The 22,663-nt window shown below is 33.3% G+C and overlaps 1 long non-coding RNA gene across 1 annotated transcript in view; it reads left to right on the top strand.

Annotated features, from left to right (window-relative positions):
- Window positions 1-22,663, top strand: part of LOC123839696 (uncharacterized) — a 66,393-nt gene that overhangs the window by 41,085 nt on the left and 2,645 nt on the right. Inside the window, exons 3-5 of the long non-coding RNA XR_010410015.1 lie at window positions 1,174-5,277; window positions 8,819-8,886; window positions 21,874-21,956. This is a non-coding gene — a long non-coding RNA (uncharacterized LOC123839696). The remainder of the gene's footprint in view (window positions 1-1,173; window positions 5,278-8,818; window positions 8,887-21,873; window positions 21,957-22,663) is intronic.

Genomic DNA, 22,663 nt, shown 5'->3' with positions numbered 1-22,663 from the left:
TTTGTTCTTTATTATCTAGTATTTGTTGTTTTCCTGCTATTTAAAAACTTAACATTTGGCATGGAGTACATACTGGTTTCTACTGTTACCCTTCTGTGATTTTTAAAGTTACAATACCTTAATTTTCAGAGTGCTCAAATACAGAAAACTTTGTGTCTTTTGAGGAAGACTATGTAGAAATGATTTTAATTTTTCAAAGTGTCATGGTATTTGGATTGGTGTTTGTGAGTTACATATGTGTGGTTTTTGTCATTAAACAATCAAATATTTGGCAGCAGAGGATTAAAGGTTTTGGTTTTCATTTCTTTTCCTAAGCTATTCTTAAATAAAAGTGGAAAACTGAGCATTATGGTTAACATATAGTATGTTATAAGCCTTTGGTAATTTAACTTTATAATTTTAGATAGTTGCCACTAAATCATTAAGATTCAGGTGAAACAAATGAAGAAGCCACTTGTATACACTTGATTACACCACGTCTGCTTGGAAATAGTAAAAAACCATTGATCCAATAGTCATCCACTTGTTACTTATAAATATTTTGTTTAAAAAGTTAATTGTAAATTTTGTTCTGTTAGAACTGTAATGTCTTAAAATATTTGGAAATACCAGTATAATTTGTTCACTCGGGCAAGGCAAAAGACAAAACTTAAGAATAATGGTAATTTCTGTCATCAGAATGTTTGATGATTTGGGGAGAAAGGTAGTTAAAAATCTATCTCTGTCCTTTGAATAGTCTTTTTAACTGTGGATTTTATGAGTTTTAGAAGCACAAACTATATTTCTGATATATTCCTTATGGAGTCCCCTTTAACAGTTCTCCAACACTTACCTACACACACACACACACACCACAATTTTGAAAATGAACACACACACACACACACACACCACAATTTTGAAAATGAATGCCCTAAAGAGAAATGAAAGCAGAAACATATTAATCTGATTTGTTTGAAGAGGCTTTAGATGATAAAGCATATCACAGGTGTTTCTAATCAAGTTATTTCTACTTAAAAACATTATTTTCAAGTTAGGTTTTCTTTGAACACAGGCAAGATTGGGGTCATTTTGAAGATTTTACCTCAGTGTTCAGGGATCAGCTGTGGAACTACAGGAGGCGGAAATCTGTTGAGTGTCTTCATGCTATAATACATGACATTTTTATTGCAGGTTTTGACCTTTAGGAGAGAGCCAATTCTGGAGAACAACCTAACTTCTTTGATTGAACACTCACATAATGCATTGGAACATGATAGGAGATTAAGGTATACTAATGAATTTTAAAAGCATACTATTTTATATCTTTGCAATATAATTGAACTAGACAGTAAAACTAGAACTTTTAAGTGAGCTAAAATCAATAAAGATTTATTATTAATAGAAATCTGTGAAGTGGCCAAGGTGGACTTCTCTTGCTTATTAAAACTGCAGATTTTTAGATATAATTGATATTCTCATCATGTTTTATTAGGTCCAGTTCCAACTGAATTTATTCTAAAAATAAGTACATATAGTGATTTTTCTTAAGGTAATTACACTGTTATATATATAGAAGAATTAAATAGTGGACTTTTCATCTTAAAATGGAAGATTTAAAATAGAATTTGGTGCTTGGCTCTTTGAGAGGTATAGTGATAGGTAGAGCCTATAAGATAAGATTAATGAGACTATTTTAAGAGAATTTAGAGTATTCCAAATACCATCCTAACCAAAAGTGGCATTTTGGTTGAAACTGAAAAACCCACTTTCTAAAGCAGAAACTAGTATCTTACTCATAGGTACTCTGAGTACAATATTTAAATTATTCATATCAAAAATTGCAAACTCTAAAAATGTAGAATGCCAAAACTTCCAGTAACTTATTTTTACCTCCAAAATACTTTATCATAAGAGCCACTTTTCTAGTATATTTATTTTCTTTGATTTTTATAGTTTTAGTTGAAAGTTTCAGATACTCACCTAATAAAAATTTTGATTGCTAAATAGCGATCTGGTATAATGTAAATGAATTTATTGAACAATATTACTAAGTATTGATTAATTTTTCCATGGTAAAAATATTAGTCACATGATAAAGTATTAACCATAATGTTTTTTTTTAAAAAAACTATTTGCTAAAGTGAGGTCTACTAAAATAAAGCATACTACAATTTTTTCTTTAAATTTTTTTTCACTTAAAAATATTTACTTTATATACTTAAGATACGGGAGATAAAGATTTGTTTTCTTAAGAAAAATGTAATTTAGTCTTAAGAGTGAAGTGTAATTGTGGTCATAGAACTGCTTATATCTTTAAACAACGTTCAGTTTTTTTCAAACAAATTCTCCAATGTGTGTTTGAACATTGAGATATATATCAAAATATTAAACTAATATTTGATATTTATTATTAGATATTAGATAATCCAAGAATGTGAATTCATTAACAGTTAATGTTAAATAAAATATTAAAATTTAATAGAAATTCAGTTTAATGTAAGGGTGAAGTTTCAAGTATTGGTGTCATACTGTAAAGTGTCACTATACTGTTTGAGATAAATATAAGTTATAGAACGTCTTCATAACTTAGATTTGAGAATGTTATGAAAAAGCAGCTTAGTTTGAATAGGATGAAAATGAATACAACTTTCCCCCTCTAATTTAACCATTGATTTTCAGATTAGACAACGTTAAGATGAAAAGTGAAAAATATGGTTTCTGAGTGTCTGGGGAAAAAAAAAAACTAGATTCAATTTATCACTTTCAATCCAGATATCTTTTACACACCAGCCTACTGTTAAATGGAGGAAGAGAAATAGCTTTTGAGTTCATATTTTAAATAAAGACATAAATCCACAGAGTTGTTTCTAATTTAGAGTGTTTATGATTTTTGATCTTTGAAGTTGTCAAAACTTACTGCTTGAACACAAGTATTTAGCATCATAAAATCATGCCTCTATAGCTGTACACTGGCTTATAAACTTCCAGATTTTTAGCTTCCTAAATAATTTAACATCTAAGAGACCTGATGCAGATATTAATAGTTTTCTTGTATTTGGTCAGCTTTTACAGGGTAAGAAACTTAAACCTAATTAGTAGTATGTGTTATTTTAGAAGACAGGTTAATAAAGGCTTTTACTGCTATGTGTGACTGGCTAGCCTTTAACTACCCCTCAAAGGACATTTTCTACTTAAATTTGCAAACCTGATTATATCTAACTAAGCCTTGATAAGTAGTTTACTATGTCAAGATTTGGAGGAAAGGATTTACTGTGTTATTTTTTTTTTCAATGATAGACTTCTTATTTGTGCAATATTTATATTTTTGGTTAAATGGACTTTCCGGGTTAAATAACATTCATTTTCAGGAAAAATTCTTGATTGTTCCTAAAATACAGTTATACTGTCAGTATTCCTGTTTTGTTGAAATAGATTTTCTTAGGGGGAAAGAATATTTTGGATAAACTAGAATAGAAGTAATTTAACATGCCTACATGTGAAGGGACTTGAAATTATTCATTATTTGTCATTGATGTATAATTCTAGTTTATAAGGACAACATATTTTAAGCAATTTCTTAGCTGTAACAGCTTCCTTTATTGAAATTTTGTAATGTTGCTGAGGATTCATTAAAGAATAGACAATTAACTTTCTTAAATTTTTTTTAAATGTTCGAAGCAATTTTGTGTGTATTTTGTGTTGTTTCTTGGCCAACAAATAAAATATATACTTAATCTGTTTTTTTCTTTTCAGAATTTTATTTTCTAAGCATCTTCAAAAGGCATTAATTAATGAGATGATTTAAATTTTTCAGTAAATATTTTGAAGTAGAAATTCAGTCCTTAGCACCACAAACCACACTTGATATTTCATTAACATATATGATTTGACTTAGTTTTACTTTCTTGTTTCATGATTAGAGTCACTTGGAAGAGAAACTTGTAGCATATTTCAAATATAGTTCCTAAGACTGATTAATCCACTGGTTAATAGTTTATTAATTTATTACTGTTTTGTTAATGTCTTAATTTTTAAAAATCCTTTTTTGATATTTGCTGTCAGTGTTTTTTCATTCTGTGGCTTTCATAATCAAAGTAGTAATTTTGTTATCCTGTGATCCTCAGAATTATTTCTTTTATTGGCATTATTTGTTTTTGGACTGCTGCTAAGGAGAACAATTGTTTTTGCAGTTTTGATAAAAATAAAAGATTGGTTTTTTCCCCTTTTTTTCCAAAATATTTTGATCTGAATTTTTGATATTACTGTATTTTATACTTTTATTTTAATAAATCCTAAATCTAGCCTTCTTGACTAGATCTTATGTAGACTTATAAGCCAATTCTAGCATTTTAAAAAATAATTTATAGATGTCCTAATTTTTCTGACTTTTTAAATATTTTTCAGAATCAAAAATTGCTTAAGGTATTAAAAGATAAGGATTGCATTTAAAATTGAAGTTATAAGTCCATAAATAGCATTCCATTTAAATTTAATTTGGCAGAATAAATATTTCTATGTTACTCATCATTGATCTTACGTACTTACTAAGTTTTTAGCTTTGTAGTACACATTTAAAGTAGATAAATTACATGTGGGAATTTTTTTAATAGTTGGAGTTTTTGTTAAAAAATTTTTATGGGCTAAATCTTATTTCTTTGTTAATAGGGTCTGATGTCAAACATATGGTGATGATTAGATACGTGGAACTTGGGAGCCTGGAACATTTTATAAGCAAAATATAATTTCATTTCTTGGTTAAAGTTTAGGTACTTATTTTCCAGTAGAATGGATAGGAAAGATTATATGAATTTATGAATTCATGCCAAACCTGGTGAAAACTCTTCTGAGAAGAGTTTTAATTTAAATCTAAATCTAAATTAGGAGCTGAAGATCATTACATGTGTCATTAATTTTTTTCCTTAGATACATTATAGATTCCCTTTCTGATCAAAACGCTAATTTTGTCTTTTCTTCTCTTCCCATCCTACTTTAACGAAAAAATTTCTCCTTAGAAAATTTTATCATATAGTGATGAAAGCCGACCTGCTAGGTAGGTTGGACTAGAACCATTTTGTCTTCTGTGTCAGTTGCATATGCTTTTCTTAGCTTGCTGCTTTAGCAGCAGTAGCAACAACAATGAATAAACAAGTATCACCACAGCCCTTGTTCTTGTCCCTTACAGCTGGGTGCAGGGGCTGGGAGATTGCTACTGCTTGTCAGCTGTTATACAGAATAGCATCAATATGCAATAATGGTGGCCAAAGGAGCCTGCACCCACCAGCTTTTACAGACCAGGTAGGAAGGGCCCAACTGTCATTATAACCCATATATAGTATAATGAATACATTCTTTGACTAAAAGGTACTTTCTTCCCAAAGCTGCATAAAGAAAACAGTAGTTGCTTATAGTTCTTAGACTTTGTATTATTTTCTATTATTTACTCTGTGATTTTAGTTCATTTAATTTTTAATCAGTTAATTCCATCTGTTTGAATGGAAAACCATCTTGCTTCTGGAAGTATGTATGGTATGTTTCATGTTTTTTACTTTTAAGCTGATAGATTGAAAAAATTATTAGTTACTGAGAACACAAGTTAGGTGTTAGAGTAAGAAAAGAAAAGTTGACTATGGCCACACAGGAGTGTTTCTTTCACTTTGGAGCCATATTCTGAGCCTGTATTATCTTTGTTTTATAGCCCAGTCTAAACAAGACCAAATTCTTATTGATTTCACTATAACTAAAAAAGAATACCCCATGCTGCTTAGTGTTGTACTTAAAGACAAAGCAGGCTGCAGCTGGAAACTCATTAAGTCTTTACTTTTTCTGACTATTAAAATAATGTTGTATATCTGAACTTTATATCTGGAAGTTCAGATTATTCTAAATCTTTCGGAAATAGGGCTTTGTAATATCAAATGATACAAAAGGGTTGTGTTTTTTTTATTTTTACAACTTGAATCTGCACACATTTGCATAACCTAAATATCTGTGCATTTTTCTCATCTTATGTATCTAAATAAAATTACAATAGGTTGTAGTTACAGGGAAGTGAATATTAGATTGCTGTTCTCATAGTTCTGATTTCATTTGTAGCATTCTAGTCAGGAAACTACAAATGACATTTTATTTTAGTTTATAAGTCTAATGTCCCATTTTAAAGTCTTGACATTTGCAGTAGCATTCTTTTAAAAAGGTAATCATTGTTTTTCCTTGGTCACCTTCATTAAAATCACAACTAATCATTCCCACTCTTAATGTTTTCCATTACCAATAACAGCAAACTCAGAATATGAATTTCCTCCTAATACTATCAAAACAGGCTTTGTTGTATGTGTTTAGTTATCTGAAATAATAAATGAGCCTAAAACCTGGTCTAATGTGAAGTCAAACATATTCAACCATAAATTGAAATTACTTTTTTTTTTGCTAATACTAGGATGTTTGATGTAATTTATGTTGTCATTTAACAGATAACATTTTAATTAGCTGCCTGCTCTTAATTAAAAAGTGAGTTGCAAAATCCTTTATATTTAAAACACCTTGTTTTTACTATGAATTACTACATTAAGTGTCTATGGACCACCTGTATCAGAATAACTTAGAATAAAGCATTTTACCAGACCTGCTGAATCAGATTCTCTGGAGCCCCGGGACTCAGGAATTTGTATTTTTTACAAGCTCCAAGTGAGTTTTTTTAGAAGCACCACATGTGAGGAGCACTGCCCAGAATGAAATGGGGGAGGATTCTTCACAGTAATAAACCATTTATATTTTCTGCTCCCCCCGTCCCTGCTCTCTTTGGTCATTGTGGATCTAAGCTCAGTAACTAATTCTGAATCTTATCATTTCTACCACAGTAGTTCTAGATTAAGTCTTGGTATTTCCTCAATCATATGAAGAAAATCTGTATCATGAGAGGTTTATTTTTGTGCAAGTACCTTGGGGCAAATTTTAGTCTCTTTTGTTTAGAACATTTAGTATACCTATGTTAGACCTACACTTGATAAAAACAGAAGGATTTGATCACTTAAGAATTTTGAAAATATTCCTTTAGATAGTAGCTATTTTGCTTAAATGTACTTTCAAATATTGGAGAAAATGCTCCTTGTGGGAGCATCTGACATTATCTGAGTAAAATTGAATATACATAGGCTTGAACCCAACAATTCCATTCCTAGATGTTCTAAAAAAGCTGAGACATGTATAGCAAAGTCTTGTTTACTTTTATTTTTAATAGGAAAAAATCAAAAGCACTGTAAACATTAAGCAACAGGAGAATGCCAAATTGTGGCATAGTCATATGATAAACTGTTTATTATACTGCTATTAAAGTGAGAGCTCTGTGTATGATCATGAATGAATGTCTTCAGCAAACAAAAACAAGCGCAAAAGGTTATATATTGTATAATAACATTTATATAAAGTGTGTATATGATATAACATTTAAATAAAGCTTGAAAACAATGATAAATGTTTTAAATTTACAATAGTAGTGGTGTAAAAGCATGCATAGGAAATAAATACCAAATTCAAGGTTGTGATTTTATGTTAAGAGAGAGGAGAATGGGATCAGGGTATGGTACAAAAAGGATTCAACTATATGTATTGTCTTTTTTCTTAAAAAAAGACACATAAAATAAGCATGGCAGAATATTAGAATTCGGTCAGAGGGCCAGGGGTAGGATATGGGGATTCATTTTGGTATTGTCTTGATTTTTTTCCATGGATTTGAAATATTTTTTCAAATATATCAAAAAATGTGCTGTCTTTATTTTGGTGAAGATATTCTACAATAAGATGTGTACTTAGAATGCTCCATTAAAAGCATCGATGAGTTTATTCTACTTTATTCTGTATTAAGTGCTTAAGCATTAGTTGGTGTAAGAACTACAACTTACAGTCATGGCCCACAGAAAGTAAACATTCTAACCAGTTTAAGTTAGGATATTTTTAAATTTTTTCATTTTTAAAGATAAGCTGTAATGTTTCCTTTCTTTGCATACTAGCTTTTTTTTTTTTTAATATTTATTTATTTGACACAGAGAGAGAGAGAGAGACAGCAAGAGAGGGAACACAAGCAGGCAGAGTGGGAGAGGGAGAAGCAGGCTTCCCGCTGAGCAGACAGCCCGATGAGGGGCTCGATCCCAGGAGCCTGGGATCATGACCTGAGCCAAAGGCAGACACTTAAAGACTGAGCCACCCAGGTGCCCCTGCATACTGGCTTTTAATACTTCCTACTCTTGTAAATAAAGGACAACCTTGGAAACAATTTTTCTTATCACTACCATTCCACTTTTCACGCAATTTCATAATAGTATTTTCTTTTGTTATGGGTATAGATCATAACATTATTTTCAGACATTTCTTTAAGCATTTGAAACTCCAACTTAAGCTCTGTATTTATACTGTTATTACAGTAGAATTCTTGGACAATATATGGATTTTTAGACTTTGCAGTTGTATACATGTGTGTATTTATGTGCGTGAGAGAGAGACTAGTCAATCTTGAGGTATGATCTTGAATTTATCTTAAAATATCTGCAATTATATGATGTCCTCTAGAAACTCAGTGTGTTCCAAGTTAGACACTGAAGTATGAGTTTTAGTTGCACTTAAATATTTGACTTTTAAATTTTGAGAAGGTAATAGTAATAGAAAAGTGAATTTAAAAAACTAATGATAACACTCCAGACTAAAATATACAAATGCTGCTGGGTGTTTATAATCTGTGATTGTGTTATATCAGAAAACCGTGATTATCAACCCCAGTTGAAATTTTTCTAAATTAAATAATGTGATCAAATTTTTAAAGTCTTCACTCTTATTTTTTCCCTAGGTTTAATAATGATAAAATGAAGACCATAATAAAACAGTCCCCCTACTTAGCCCAGCAATTCTTACCTTGTAAGTATTAACTCTCAGTTAATATTTAGTATTAACCTCGGTCATTGCTATAAAAAGTGTTTGGTTACAGGTTTTGCTTTATTTCTGAAATTCTTCCTACTATCCTAGATTGACAACATTTTTTTTAGAGCGAGTGGGGGAGTGGGGGGGGCAGAGGGAGAGAGAGAATCTTAAGCAGGCTCGCATGCTCAGTCTGATGCAAGACTTGATCTCATGACCTGAGCCGAAATCAAGAGTCGGACGCTTAATCAACTGAGCCAACCAGGCACCCCTAGATTGACAACTTTCTGACCTCCCCTTACCTCCTACACATTGAAGTTTGATATTAATTTAATCCAATTTAGAGCGAGAATAATGCCATTGCTTTGGGTAAGTTTTGATTTTGAGAAGTATTTTACAGCCAGGCCCTATCATCTCTAAATCTGAGAATCACAATTTTAAACATTTTTCCTTCAAATGAATTTATACATAACTAATTATCTTTTTTATTATCATCATTAATCAGACTTACAGTTATTTTATGGTTTTATAAATTGGAAGTATTTTCTTCACTTGAAAAATAGTTTTTTTATTTATTTTTGCATTTCACTAGATTGCACTGCAGACTTTTTTGTGAGATACTTAAAATTTAACTTTTAAACTTCAGAAGGTAGGAAAAACCAGGAAGGCAATCACTTTTCCTTCCTTTGATATATGCACATGCACACCTTTCTGAGAATAAGAAACATTTTTACCCTGATTGATATAACTTTTGAGAAACTTTTTATTTATTAGAGAGTGAGAGAGAGCCTGCATGAGCAGAGGGAGAAGCAGACTCCCTGCTGAGCAGGGAGCCCGATGTGGGGCTCGATCCCAGGACCCTGAGGTCACGACCTGAGCAGAAGGCCAGACGCTTAACCACCAACTGACCTATCCAGGTGCCCCGAGAAACTTAAAAATTCTAAGGGAAAAACTCTTACAGGTTAGCTGAAATTAATGTCATACCCGTAGAAAAACTCTCAAATCAAGGTCATCATAACTATGCAAGATGATAACTATTTTCCGGATATCAGTTACCAAAAAGATTCATTTCTATCTATTCCTTGAGCTAATTCTATATCTCTAAATAAAAGAAACTCAAGTGCATCTGTTTTCTGTCCTTGATGTTGAAGAATGGCCCCATTTAAGTGAAAACTAGTGCATCAGATTCTCCTCTTACCTCATCTATAATACCATTGCATTAGTGACTTGGTAAATAATGTATATGTGTTGAGGAGTGACCTTATGATCATAGAAGATCAGCCACTGAACTCAGTAAATAGTTTTTAGGGTAGAAATCAATTAAATATTGAAAACTTTTATTAATGAGCCAGTTTGAAGAGTAGTAGTCAAAAACCACAGGTCACTTCTTTAATTTTTTCCTTTTTATATTTTTGTCTCTGGAAAACTAGAATGGAAACATTTACAAATCCCCAAAGAATCCCATATAGCCCTGGCATAAGTTCCTTAATTGGTCCCTTGGAAGCCAACTCAGTTTTACTTCAGCTTAACTCTTAGAAAAAGAAATCTTTTTGATTGGTATTGCACTCCTACTGTGGACCGGGGAGCAGTCAACTTTTCAAAAAGAAATAGGTATCATTTCACTCCTAACAGATTTATAAGCATAGATAACATCACATTCCTAATCTTATTTCATCTCCTTTATAAACTTCTAAGCAAACAGGCTTTCTTGGATAATGTCCAGCATCTTTTAAAGATAGGTTCATTTGCTATATTTTATAATTGGAATGCTTTCTGTTGTCTGTTCTAGGAAGTATGTCTGGAGTTCTCTTTAATCTGAGTTATTAAAATGGTGATTTTCCAATTAAACAGTACCCCAAAAAATAGGTACATAATGATAGTGATTATGATTATGGTTATGATTATGTGTGTATATCCCCTCTTCTGTCATTCTCTTATGTTTGTTTAATGCCATTCTTTCTTTAAGAAAGGGATATTTTTTAAGCTGTTCCCCACCTGTGGAATGTGGGTATTCCAGAAGTTGTAGAATATTGGTGTTTCATATATTTGATGCTGTCAGAATTAAATAATTGCAGTGTTTTCGGTTCATTTTTATATATTGGGTTCATTTTTATATATTTTATATATTTGTTACTTAACATTAAACATTCAGAAATCATCATATTTCCTTTTTTTCCCACTTTTTCTTCTTTGAGCGGTGTTTTGGTTTTTCTATGTTGCAGTTTTAGGTACTTAAATTATGTATTTCTGTTATATAAACTTAAAATAACTAGATATATCATTTGGTGCTAAATGAAATAACACCTTTAGATGCACTGTCAACAGTTAAGATCATTGCTTCTTTTTAATCTACAACAACAAAAATTTTAAGACACTGACTTTCTAAATAAGAAACAGAAGATAAAGCAGAAAATTCATTCAGGACTGTCATTTTTAGTCCTATAAAAAAAGGTCATGGAAATAAGTTACCTTGTAATTCAGGAGACTTATTATTTGCCTACTATCAAGAACTAGTCTAATAAATAGAAATGACAAAAAATTATCTCTCACATTGGACTATCCAGATAAGTTTTTAGAAATGTAATCATACTATATTAGAAAATAGTGTCAGTTCTTGAATTATAAATAATGTAGGAGCACCTGGGTGGCTCAGTCAGTTAAGCATCTGCCTTCAGCTCAGGTCAGGATCCCAGGATCATGTTCCCAGAGCCCTGGGATCAAGGGCCCCAGAGTGCCCCCTCCCCCATGTTCTCTCTCTCAAGTAAGTAAAATCTTTCAAAAAAAAAAAATAATATAAATATGGGACTGTCTAAAAGTACTACAAAAAAAATCAGAATGTTGTAATGAGTAGGGCAGTAAGTAATAATGGCAGATGATATAAAATCTGTTGTTTTCAGTGAAAATGTAATGCTTTTGGTATGAGTCACTAAATATAGCTGAATATCCTATTTTTAACATACTTGTGATTGAAAATTACTCTTAGGTAAAATGCTGTCTACCTGTGGCACTCATGAGGAAATTTTAATTATCTTGAATAATTTTATAATGTGAATGTTTCCGGGAGAAAGATTTGTGCCAAAGGAGATAAAAAGAACAAATTGCTCTTTTGGCACTTGGATTAGTAGTAAGCAATGTTTACAATCAAAAAAATTTTAAGGGTGCTAGGTACTGTCAGCATTTGGTGGTAAAGAAGGTTTGCAAATTTACGAAACGACCAATTGATATTAATTCAGTTAAATATATCAAATCTAAGCTCTTAAAGGGGTATATTCTATGGTTTATGAACATAGAGAAAATTTACAAAGTGCCACAGCCATTTTTCAGTCATTGTTCAAATAACTACTCTTTCTGAGAGTTAGTGTTTAATCAAATGCCAGTTGTTCCTATCCTTAAAGTCTTAATGTTTGACATATATGTGTTTAACAGAATAATTTAAATTGGGGCGCCCGGGTGGCTCAGTTGGTTAAGCGACTGCCTTCGGCTCAGGTCATGATCCTGGAGTCCCAGGATCGAGTCCCGCATTGGGCTCCCTGCTCAGCAGGGAGTCTGCTTCTCCCTCTGACCCTCCCCCCTCATGCTCTCTGTCTCTCATTCTCTCTCTCTCAAATAAATAAATAAAATCTTTAAAAAAAAAAAAAAAAAGAATAATTTAAATTATTAAGCCTGATCTTCTGTCTGTGCAAGGCTGTGTTTCTGCTCTCAACAAAATTGTAGGCATAAAATTTGAATTTTAGTGCCAAAATTATAGAAAGGAGTTGGAGTCATTATTTTCCTACCCTGAACAACTTCTCAGTTCAAGATGGATGATTCAAAGAATAATAATAGGGAATTTCTTATTTATGAAGTTACTTTTGATGTTTTCTTAGGAAAATGAAAACAAGGCAAAATTTAATAGCACAGGCCTTAATTAAAATAGGAAATAAACATACAAATACAATAAATTCTGCTGTAATAGGGATTTCAGGTTCTAAGCATAAATACAATAGTAACATCCCTAGACTATTCAATGCAGTCTTGTCCTTTGCCACTATCTTATTGTCTGAAATTGAGTTTTCAAAGTGATTTCCATATAAAACAGGAATAAATTGAATGCAGAATTGAAATAGATATATGTCAAGTTGTCAGCAGTCACACCTGACTTTTTTGTCTAGACTATCAGTTTCATGCTTTCTGTTATATCCAATAGATAAATTTCTTAAAATATTTTTCAGTTTCATTTTCTTTAAATTGTCTCAAGTTATTTCTTTATGTCCCTTGTATTTAATGCCCTCTTGTCAGAACTTAAATGCAGATTGTCCTCCAAATCCTTAATAAGACAACTTAGTAAAATACACTGAAATTTTCTAAAAGTCAGTTCTTTTAAATATTATTTATTTATTTGAGAGAGAGAGCACACAGAGGGGCAGAGGGGAAGGGAAAGCATCTTAAGCAGACTCCCCACTGAGCGCAGAGGCCCATGCGGGGCTCGATCTCACAACCCTGAGATCATGACCTGAACCAAAACCAAGAGTCGGCTGCTTACCTGACTGAGCCACCTAGAAGCCCCTAAAAGTCAATTTTTTAATTGATCTATACTGATTTTATTTTAACCCTCAGAGTTTTAGAATTAGAACTGTAATAGATAAGCTTTTTCTTTAATGGTATAAATTATGTCAGTTATAATAATTGATAAAAAATAAAATTCTTATAAGAGAGATGTCAGTTCAGTATATAATTTCATCCTTTGGCCCTAGATAGGTCTTCTAAAAATAGTTTTTCTGTCTTTTCTCTAGGCTGAACATACCTAAGTCCTTCACTGGTTCTCATAGTATGAATTCTAGATCAGTAGTATCCTGGATATTCCATTTTTGGATCCACTACATTTTTTCAGTATTCCTTTAAAAATACTCTGTACAGAACTGAGTGTACTCTGTGTAGTTTGAGGTACACAATACAGTCTTTCTCTTATGAATGAGATCTGTTAATGCAGCCTGCTTGATTCCACTAACTTTCTCTTTGTCATCAGCACTGTTGGTTCATGTTGAATCACAGTCTGCTGAAACCCTGTTTGCCCAAAGTATGTTTCAAACCCTATAAAGTTAGATTCAGCAGTCATCTATTAAATACCTATTCACTACTAGATGTGTTCATAAAAGTTTAAATTTGTACAGTCTTAACAGGGCTATGAACTGGGCATTAATAACCCATTTTACAAAAAGGAAACTCGAGGCTCCATGTACTGAAATAACTTACCCAAGATAAGGATTCATAAAGCATAGAGCCAGGATTCCATCTTGGGTCTTCCAGATTCAGATTCACTGTTCTGTATTGTTGCTGCCTCAGTAAATTATTTCTGCTGTTTATTATATTGATAAAATTGGAAATGCAGAAATTGACTAGTAAATTCTTTTGCCCTCAGGATGATGATTTTAGAGCTTAGGAGACATACCTAGAATTTTTTAATGTTTTTGTTAAATGCAGTAATGCCTTATGTAAACCAGATGAACTGAAATTACAGCAGCATTAAGAAAGTAAATATGCCTAAACAAAAATGTTAATGGAATCAGAATTAGAGTAACAAATCATTTATGAGGAAATGAGGGGAGAAACCATTAATTTATATAAAATTTGTATCTTTTTTATTGTATTTTAAATTTTTATTAAATCTGTTACCTAATATGAAAACTAAGGTATTTAAAGATTTCCATTTACTCAGATTCATCTTCAAGTTGACTTCTTAAGCAAAACATTTATTGTCTCACCTTTCAAAATGACTATTTTTTTCTTAGAAGATCATAAAAATAAAAAGTTGATATATATCAAAAGCTAGTAAAGATAATTAAGAGCCCACAGGCCAGAATATAAACCACCACAGTTGGAACTAAGACTTTGATAAAAATAAAGGCAAGAACTGAATGGTACTGTTCTCTAATTTTTTTTTAATAGCTCTCTTTGTTTGGTTCTGCATCTAGCCAGTAGGGCTCATTCCATATCTAGTTAAGGAATGTGGCTTTTCTTTTAGCCAGCAAACTTGAAAGCACAGTTTAAAGAATGGAGGCACTATAATGTTTGTAGTGGACTAAGATGTAAGAGTAGAGAAATGGTGTGAGCCATACCAGGAAGCATTGGTACATAGGTAGTCTGGGTGAATGGATGATAGATATGAAATAATTAAGCCAGTTATTTGCTCAGCACAGTACTCAATACTGAGAATAATTTTCTCTATTCAAAAGTTCTTATAAATGTGCAATTCAGTATCAGCCAGAAAGGCTGAAGTAAGAATGCACTGGAGAGGGTACACTTAAGTTGTCCTCTAAAGTAGGGATAAATGGGAAGGGTCAGATTAGTGAGTATTTCAGCCTCCTGCAGTAGCTTCAGTGAAGATTCAGAGACCAGGTGGGAATATATAACTTAGGAGAAGAAAGAACTGGAAAACAATTTATTAAAAGCATGATAAGTAATTTTATTCCACTTACTATTTACCTGGTGGCCCACAGCACATGCCTGATCAGTTTTTGTCCACTCATAATACTTCCTATGCTTCTCTAACTTATAGGGATTCTTTTTTTTTTTTAATATATAGCCATTCATACTTATAATAATCCCCTACTGTAATAACATTTAGTTTCTCTTAAAATTCCTGATTATTTCAGAAAGATCCACATACTGTATTGGGTTGTCATGTCTCTTAAAAGAGACTTTTTAACTAGAGTGGTAGAGGGTTCTCATTGGAAAGAAGCAGGAAATACTGGATAGGTCCTAATTATACAGACCTTAATATTTTGGGGGGGGTGTCTGTCTGTATTAACCGACTGAGCCACCCAGGCTCCCCAAAATTATGTTTAATAAAATTATCATGCAGTTTAGTTAAACCCCGTAATTTAGGCCTATTCTTAAAGATATTACAGCATGGCTAATTTTAAATTTTCTCCAGGTAAAGTATCAATGTTTCATACCATGAGTGTAGTAGTCCATTGGCCTTAGCCAGTATAGTCATTTCGGTGACCCAGGGGCTCTAGCCAGCTCCTTAAGAGGTTTATGGTGCAGAGTTTGAAGCATACTTGAAGAAAGTAATTATTACAGATAGTTTTGATGCCAGATTAAAAGTGAAATTAAGGGCGCCTGGGTGGCTCAGTCGTTAAGCGTCTGCCTTCGGCTCAGGTCATGATCCCAGGGTCCTGGGATCGAGTCCCACATCAGGCTCCCTGCTCCGCGGGAAGCCTGCTTCTCCCTCTCCCACTCCCCCTGCTTGTGTTCCTGCTCTCACTATGTCTCTCTCTGTCAAATAAATAAATAAAATCTTAAAAAAAAAAAATAAAAGTGAAATTAAGTATTTGAAAAACCCAAAGCAGTGTACAGATACACAGTGGGTATGTCTAAACAAAAGAGCAAAAATATTTTCATGGCATGTATTAACATCTGAATATCTCAATCATGTGACAGTGGAAGCCCTCTATAGATTCCAAGAAATTTTTAATTTAAAATAACCCCTTCTTGGGGCACCTGGGTGGCTCAGTCAGTTAAGTGTCTGCCTTCGGCTCAGGTCATGATCCCAGGGTTCTGGGATCAAGTCCGGCATCTGGCTCCCTCTCAGTGGGGAGTCTGCTTCTTCCTCTCCCTCTGCTCCTCCCCCCTGCTCATTCCCTCCCTCTCTCTCTGAAATAAATAAAATCTTAAAAAAATAAAATAAAATAACTCCTTCTTGAAAGCATAATATAAAACCTACTTTAGCAGCCCCAGAGTAGAAGGTCATTATAAATGGAAAGGAAAAATCAAAACTTACCAGACTGGGAGATTATTGTTGTTTTGTTGTTGTTAAACACAGGTAAAGAGGGATGCCTGGGTGGCTCAGTAGGTCTCAGGTCATGATCCCAGGGTCCTGGGATCGAGTGCCGCATCAGGCTCCTTGCTCAGCAGAGAGCCTGCTTCTCCCTCTTTCTGCCAGTCCCCCTGCTTGTGCTCACTTGCGCACGCTCTTTCTCTGACAAATAAATAAATCTTAAAAAAAAAAAAAAAACACAGGTAAAGAGATTTATCTGGCTGCAATTGCTCCACTGGAATTACTCAGCTTATTAATACATTTAAGTCAAGAATTTCCATATTTTTCTGGAGTGTGGAAAGATACTTTTGCTACTAGCTTAAATTTATCAGGCTTTCAAATAGAAAGCAGTTCTTTTTTAGTATCTCAGTTAAAAACAGAAATAAAAATAGGAAAAAATCTTCCTCTGAGGGTGTTTATTAAAACATCAGTGATAAAATTGCAGTAATCTTTAAGAAATGAAATTAAGATGAGAGAAATTATAGTATTTTTGCTGATAAGAATGATCCAGTAGAAAAACTAAAGATGCAAGGGAGAGTGCTAGAGGAATATCCTTAAGTAAGCAAAAGAGGATAAAATCTAGTATATAAGAGGTTTATGTCTTATGAACAGTGATTGTTTATCCATTATATAGAGAAGGAGGAATTATATGGGCACAGATATATGTAGGTAAATAGATGTAGTAGAAATTCTCTTTTAATAGCTTCTGTTACCTGAGTGAAAATGAGGATGAAAGGAGAGATAATGGGGGGCACCTGGGTGGCTCAGTTGGTTGAGTGTCTGCCTTCGGCTTGGGTCGTGGTCCCAGGGTCCTGGGATCGAGCCCCGTGTTGGGCTCCCTGTTCAGTGGGGAGCCTGCTTCTCCCTCTCCCTCTGCCCCCCAGTCATGCTTGTGTACTCTCTCTCTCTCCGAAATGAATAAATAATCTTTTTTAAAAAAGAAGAAAGGAGAGATAATGGAAATTTGAAGGGAGAGAAGACACCTGTCTGATGGTTTTCTAGAAGAATGAGAAAATGAATAGACCAAGGTTGCCAAACAGCTTCTGAACCAGTTTTAGGTATAAAAGATTTATAAGGTAAAATTATTTCTGGCCACAGATGACATGATCTTATATGTAGAAAATACTTAGTTCAGGGCACCTGGGTGGCTCAGTCATTAAGCGTCTGCCTTCGGCTCAGGTCATGATCCCAGGGTACTGGGATCGAGCCCCACATTGGGCTCCCTGCTCAGCGGGGAGCCTGTTTCTCCCTCTCCCGCTCCCCCTGCTTGTGTCCCCTCTCTTGCTGTGTCTCTGTCCAATAAATAAAATCTTTTAAAAAAAAGAAAAATACTTGTTCACACACACAAAGTTATAACTAATAAGCAAATTCAGTGAGGTTGCAGGATACAAAATCAACACTCAAAAATCAGTGGCATTTCTTTGCACTAAAAGTGAATAATCCGGGGGCACCTGGGTGGCTCAGTTAGTTAAGCAACTGCCTTCAGCTCAGGTCATGATCCTGGAGTCCCTGGATTGAGTCCCGCATCCCGCTCCCTGCTCAGCAGGGAGTTTGCTGCTCCCTCTGACCCTCCCCCTCTCATGTTCTCTCTCTCTCTCTCATTCTTTCTCAAATAAATAAATAAAATCTTTTAAAGAAAATAAATAAAAATAAAAGTGAACAATCCGAAAAGTAAATTAAGAAAACAATTACATTTACAATAACATCAAAAAGATTAAAATGCTTAGGAATAAAATTAACCAAGATGGTGAAAGGCTTCTACACTGCAAACTACAAAACATTGCTAAAAGGAACTTAAGACCAAATAAATAGAAAGACATCCCATGTTCATGTTTTGGGAGTCTTGGTATTGTTAAGATGATTGTTATCCACAGTGGTCTACAGATGCAGTGCAATCCCTGTCAAAATCCCAATGACATTTTTGTAGAAATAGAAAAACTGCTCTAAAATGTATACAGAATCTCTCAAGGGACACCAGATGGCCAAAACAATATTGAAAAACAAATTTGGAGATCTCACACTTCTGATTTCAAAAGTTAATGCAAGATCATGGTACTCAAACAGTATGGTACTGGCCTAAAGACAAACATATAGACCAATGGAATAGACTGGAGGGCCTAGAAATAAACCCTCACAGATATGATGAAATTATTTTTAATATGTGTGCCAAGACTCTTCAGCTTGCTCAGTTGGTAGAACATGTGACTCTTGATCTCGGGAGTATGAGTTTGTCCCACGTTTGGCACAGAGCTTACTTTAAAAAAAAAAAAAAACATTCAATGGGCAAAGGACAGTCTTTTCAACAAAGGGAGTTGGAAAAACTGGATATCAACATATAAAATAAAACCTCATGTCATATACAAAATTTAAAATGGATCAAAGACCTGAATGTAAGAACTAAAACTGTAAAACTCTTAGAAGAAAACATAGGAAAAACCTGATGACATTGGACTTGATAGCAGTTTCTTGGATAGTACACCACAGGCAGCAACAACAAAAAGGTAAATTGGATTCCATCAAAACTTAAAACTTTTGTGCATCAAAGGCACTATCAACAGAGTGAAAAGGCAGCCTACAGAATGGGAGATCATATATCTGATATAAGACTTATATCCAGGATACATAAAGAACTTTTATAATTCAACAACAACAAAACCAAACAACTCAGTTAAAAAATGAGCAAAGGACTTGAATAGACATTTTACTAAAGATATACAATACAGATGGCCAATAAACATAAGATGCTCAAAAGACTACTCATTAGGGAAATGAAAAATCAAAACCACACCAAGATACCACTTCACATCCGTAAGGATGGTTATTCTTTTTGAAAAGAAAGGAAAAAAATAAATGTTGGCAAGGATGTAGAGAAATTAGAACCCTTTTGCATTTCTGATGGAAGTGTAAAATGATAGAGACAGTATGGCAATTTTTCAGAAAATTAAAAATAGAATTAAATACCATGTGATCCTGGGGATTATACCCAAAGGAATTGAAAGCAGGACTCAAACAGATATTTGTATACCATGTTTATAGCAGCAATTAATCATAATAACCAAAAGATCAAAGCAACTTAAATGTCCGTAGATAAATGGACAAACAAAATGTATATATACACATTGAATACTACTCAGCTGTAAAAAGGGAAGTCTGATATATGCAACAGCATGGATGAACCTTGAAAAAGTAATCTTAAGTAAAATAAGCCAGACTCAAAAGAATAAATATTTTATGAAAGATATTTATTTTATCTTCCATTTATATAAGGTACCCAAAATAGGCAAGTTCATCAAGACAGAAAGTAGAATCGTGGTGTCCAGGGGCTGAGGGGATGAAGGACAGTCTTTAATGGGTATAGTTAAAATTGGTGTAGATGAAAAGGTTCTGGAGATGGAATGTGGTGATAGTTATACAATGTAACTGGACTTAATGCCACACAGTTGTATAAAATGGTAAAATTTATGTTATGTGTATTATAACCACAATTTTTTAAAAATAATAAATGAAGACATTCTTACTGTGAAGTCTTGTTTAAAAAAAGGTTTATAAAAGTGACTTTCATGGGCGCCTGGGTGGCTCAGTTGGTTAAGCGACTGCCTTCGGCTCAGGTCATGATCCTGGAGTCCTGGGATCGAGTCCCACATCAGGCTCCCTGCTCAGCAGGGAGTCTGCTTCTCCCTCTGGCCCTCCTCCCTCTCATGCTCTCTGTCTCTCATTGTCTCTCTCGCAAATAAATAAAATCTTAAAAAAAAAAAAAGTGACTTTCATTTTGCAGTATTCACATTTATTTCTTTCAAGTTTGGCACCTTTGACTTTGTTTAAAATATATAGACTTAGAAAAAAAAAAAAAGATTGGAACTGAAGTGACCAGTGGATTTCTTCTTGATTTTGGAATTATCATGTATTAATTATTATCATGTATATGTATACATGACTTAATGTATATATATACTGTGGGGGACAAGAACAATATATAGTCTTGAATAGTTATTTGTTTAATGATTTCATATCTTATAATTTAAATGATGTTAAATTTTTTCTGAGAAGGGACTGTGTCTATATACTAGTGTACTAACTAGTGTAATGACTGGGACAGTGCCTGGCACATAGTAGGTGTCCAGTAAGATATTTATTAAATGAAAAAATGTACATATATAAATTTTGCATATTTGAAAATGTCATGTTTACATTTTTTGTTTGGAAAATGGGTTTGTGTGAGAGATAGCCTAAGGAACTGTTCCTTAATTGATAAATACAAATATATATTGTGTATTTCTGCAGTCATTGCAAAAAGATTTATTTTGGTTACATACTCAAAAATTGTGCAGAAATTTGAGATAGTAATAGAGCAGAGTAGTATGTGAAACAGGGGTTACTCAGGAGATTAGCTACATATATTTTTTAATGGGGAAGATGCTCACAAAAAATGTAGAATGTAGGACACTTGTGCTTTTGTAAACAATTAGATAGGAGAAGAAGGGCAGATTTCACTGTACATCTCCTTATTCCATACCTATACCATAGCTTTAGCATGGCCATTTTAATGATGAGAAAACTGGAGCAAAGGTTGTCAAGGCATGAACTAGAATGATGATAGTTTTATGGTATCTTTTAGAGAAGTAATTGCATTCCTACATCGGAATAAGTGGAAACTAGGAGTATACTTCCTTGCCTAGTGAAGAGTGGAGGCAGGTAGGATATAGGAAGATTAAGAGCCACAAGATTCGGTTTTACTTCTCATTTCTGAATACAGAGTTAACTCATCTTTCCACGGCTTCATAATCTGGAATTACCTTTGGAGTGGGAGGAGATTGGTGTGGGGGAGAGAGAAAGAAAGACTCTTAAGCAGGCTTTTCCTTTAAAAGTGTATTTGGGGGCACCTGGGTGGCTCAGTTGGTTAAGTGTCCGACTCTTGATTTTGGCTAAGGTCATGATCTCAGGGTCGTGAGATGAACCCTGTGGGCTGTATGCTGAGCATAGATCCTGATTAAGATTCTCAGTCTCCCTGTTCCTCTCACCCCACCCCTACCCCACCCCCAACTCATGGGCATGCAGGCACTCTAGCTCAGAATGGATGGATGGATGGATAGATAGATATAAATAAATAAAAGTATATTTGCATTTGCCCACTTAAGTTTATTGAAACTGAGCTTTTGTATGTCATTTCTTATTTTTCCCTTGACATGAAGTCTTACCTACTTGATGAAGAGTTCTTTTGAAAGGTGTACTGCAAGGAATGCAATGCTGTCTGTAAATTAACACTTTTACCAAGGTAAAGACCAAATTTTATCAATTCACATTCTGTTTATAAAAGGAAAAAATAACTTCTATATATTATAACATTCAAAAATTTGATCAAATATTTAACTGTATTGGCTTATTAAGTTGACAAAGGGGGGAAATGCTTTTCATTTTCGCATATTACACATCTTTGTGTTCCTAACCTATAGCAATGTGCTTAGCACATAGTAGGCTTTTCTTAAACATTTGATGTAGAAATAAATTTTATTATGCTACTTTAAAGCTTCTAAGAAATAGCAAATTATGCATATTTTTTCGGTTATAATCTTTAAACATGGGTTTTTTAATGTATTCTCTTATAAAAGAAAAAAATTTTTTGTATCTTTAGGTGCTAATGTGTGTTTAAAAAAACAAAAACCTTGGAGTAAAGTAGCAGCACATAATGGTTTGTGGATTTTGAAAAGGTGCAGGCCATATTGTGCTGCCTCAAAAATACAAGGATCTGATCTTCTGAAGAAAATATATTTCTTTTTATTCATAGCTCTTATGATAGTGATGTCAGCAGTGCCTTAGCAGCACGTAAATATTGGCGTTAAGATTCTAAAATTATCTCCAGTATTAACTGTGCTGCTGAAGTAAGGTTGGCCATACTCTACAGTCTGATATGTTTTACAGTTTAATATGTATTAATATTACTGATATATCTTCAGTTTTATTGATAATCTATTTTCAGTATTA

Source organism: Mirounga angustirostris, unplaced genomic scaffold, assembly GCF_029215605.1.
Source record: "Mirounga angustirostris isolate CCGP_5_RB_7025 unplaced genomic scaffold, mMirAng1.0.hap1 SCAF_3, whole genome shotgun sequence".
In the NCBI taxonomy this organism is placed as follows: domain Eukaryota; kingdom Metazoa; phylum Chordata; class Mammalia; order Carnivora; family Phocidae; genus Mirounga; species Mirounga angustirostris.
The sequence above is the reverse complement of the archived record's forward strand: the minus strand, read 5'-3'. Positions and strand labels throughout refer to the sequence as shown.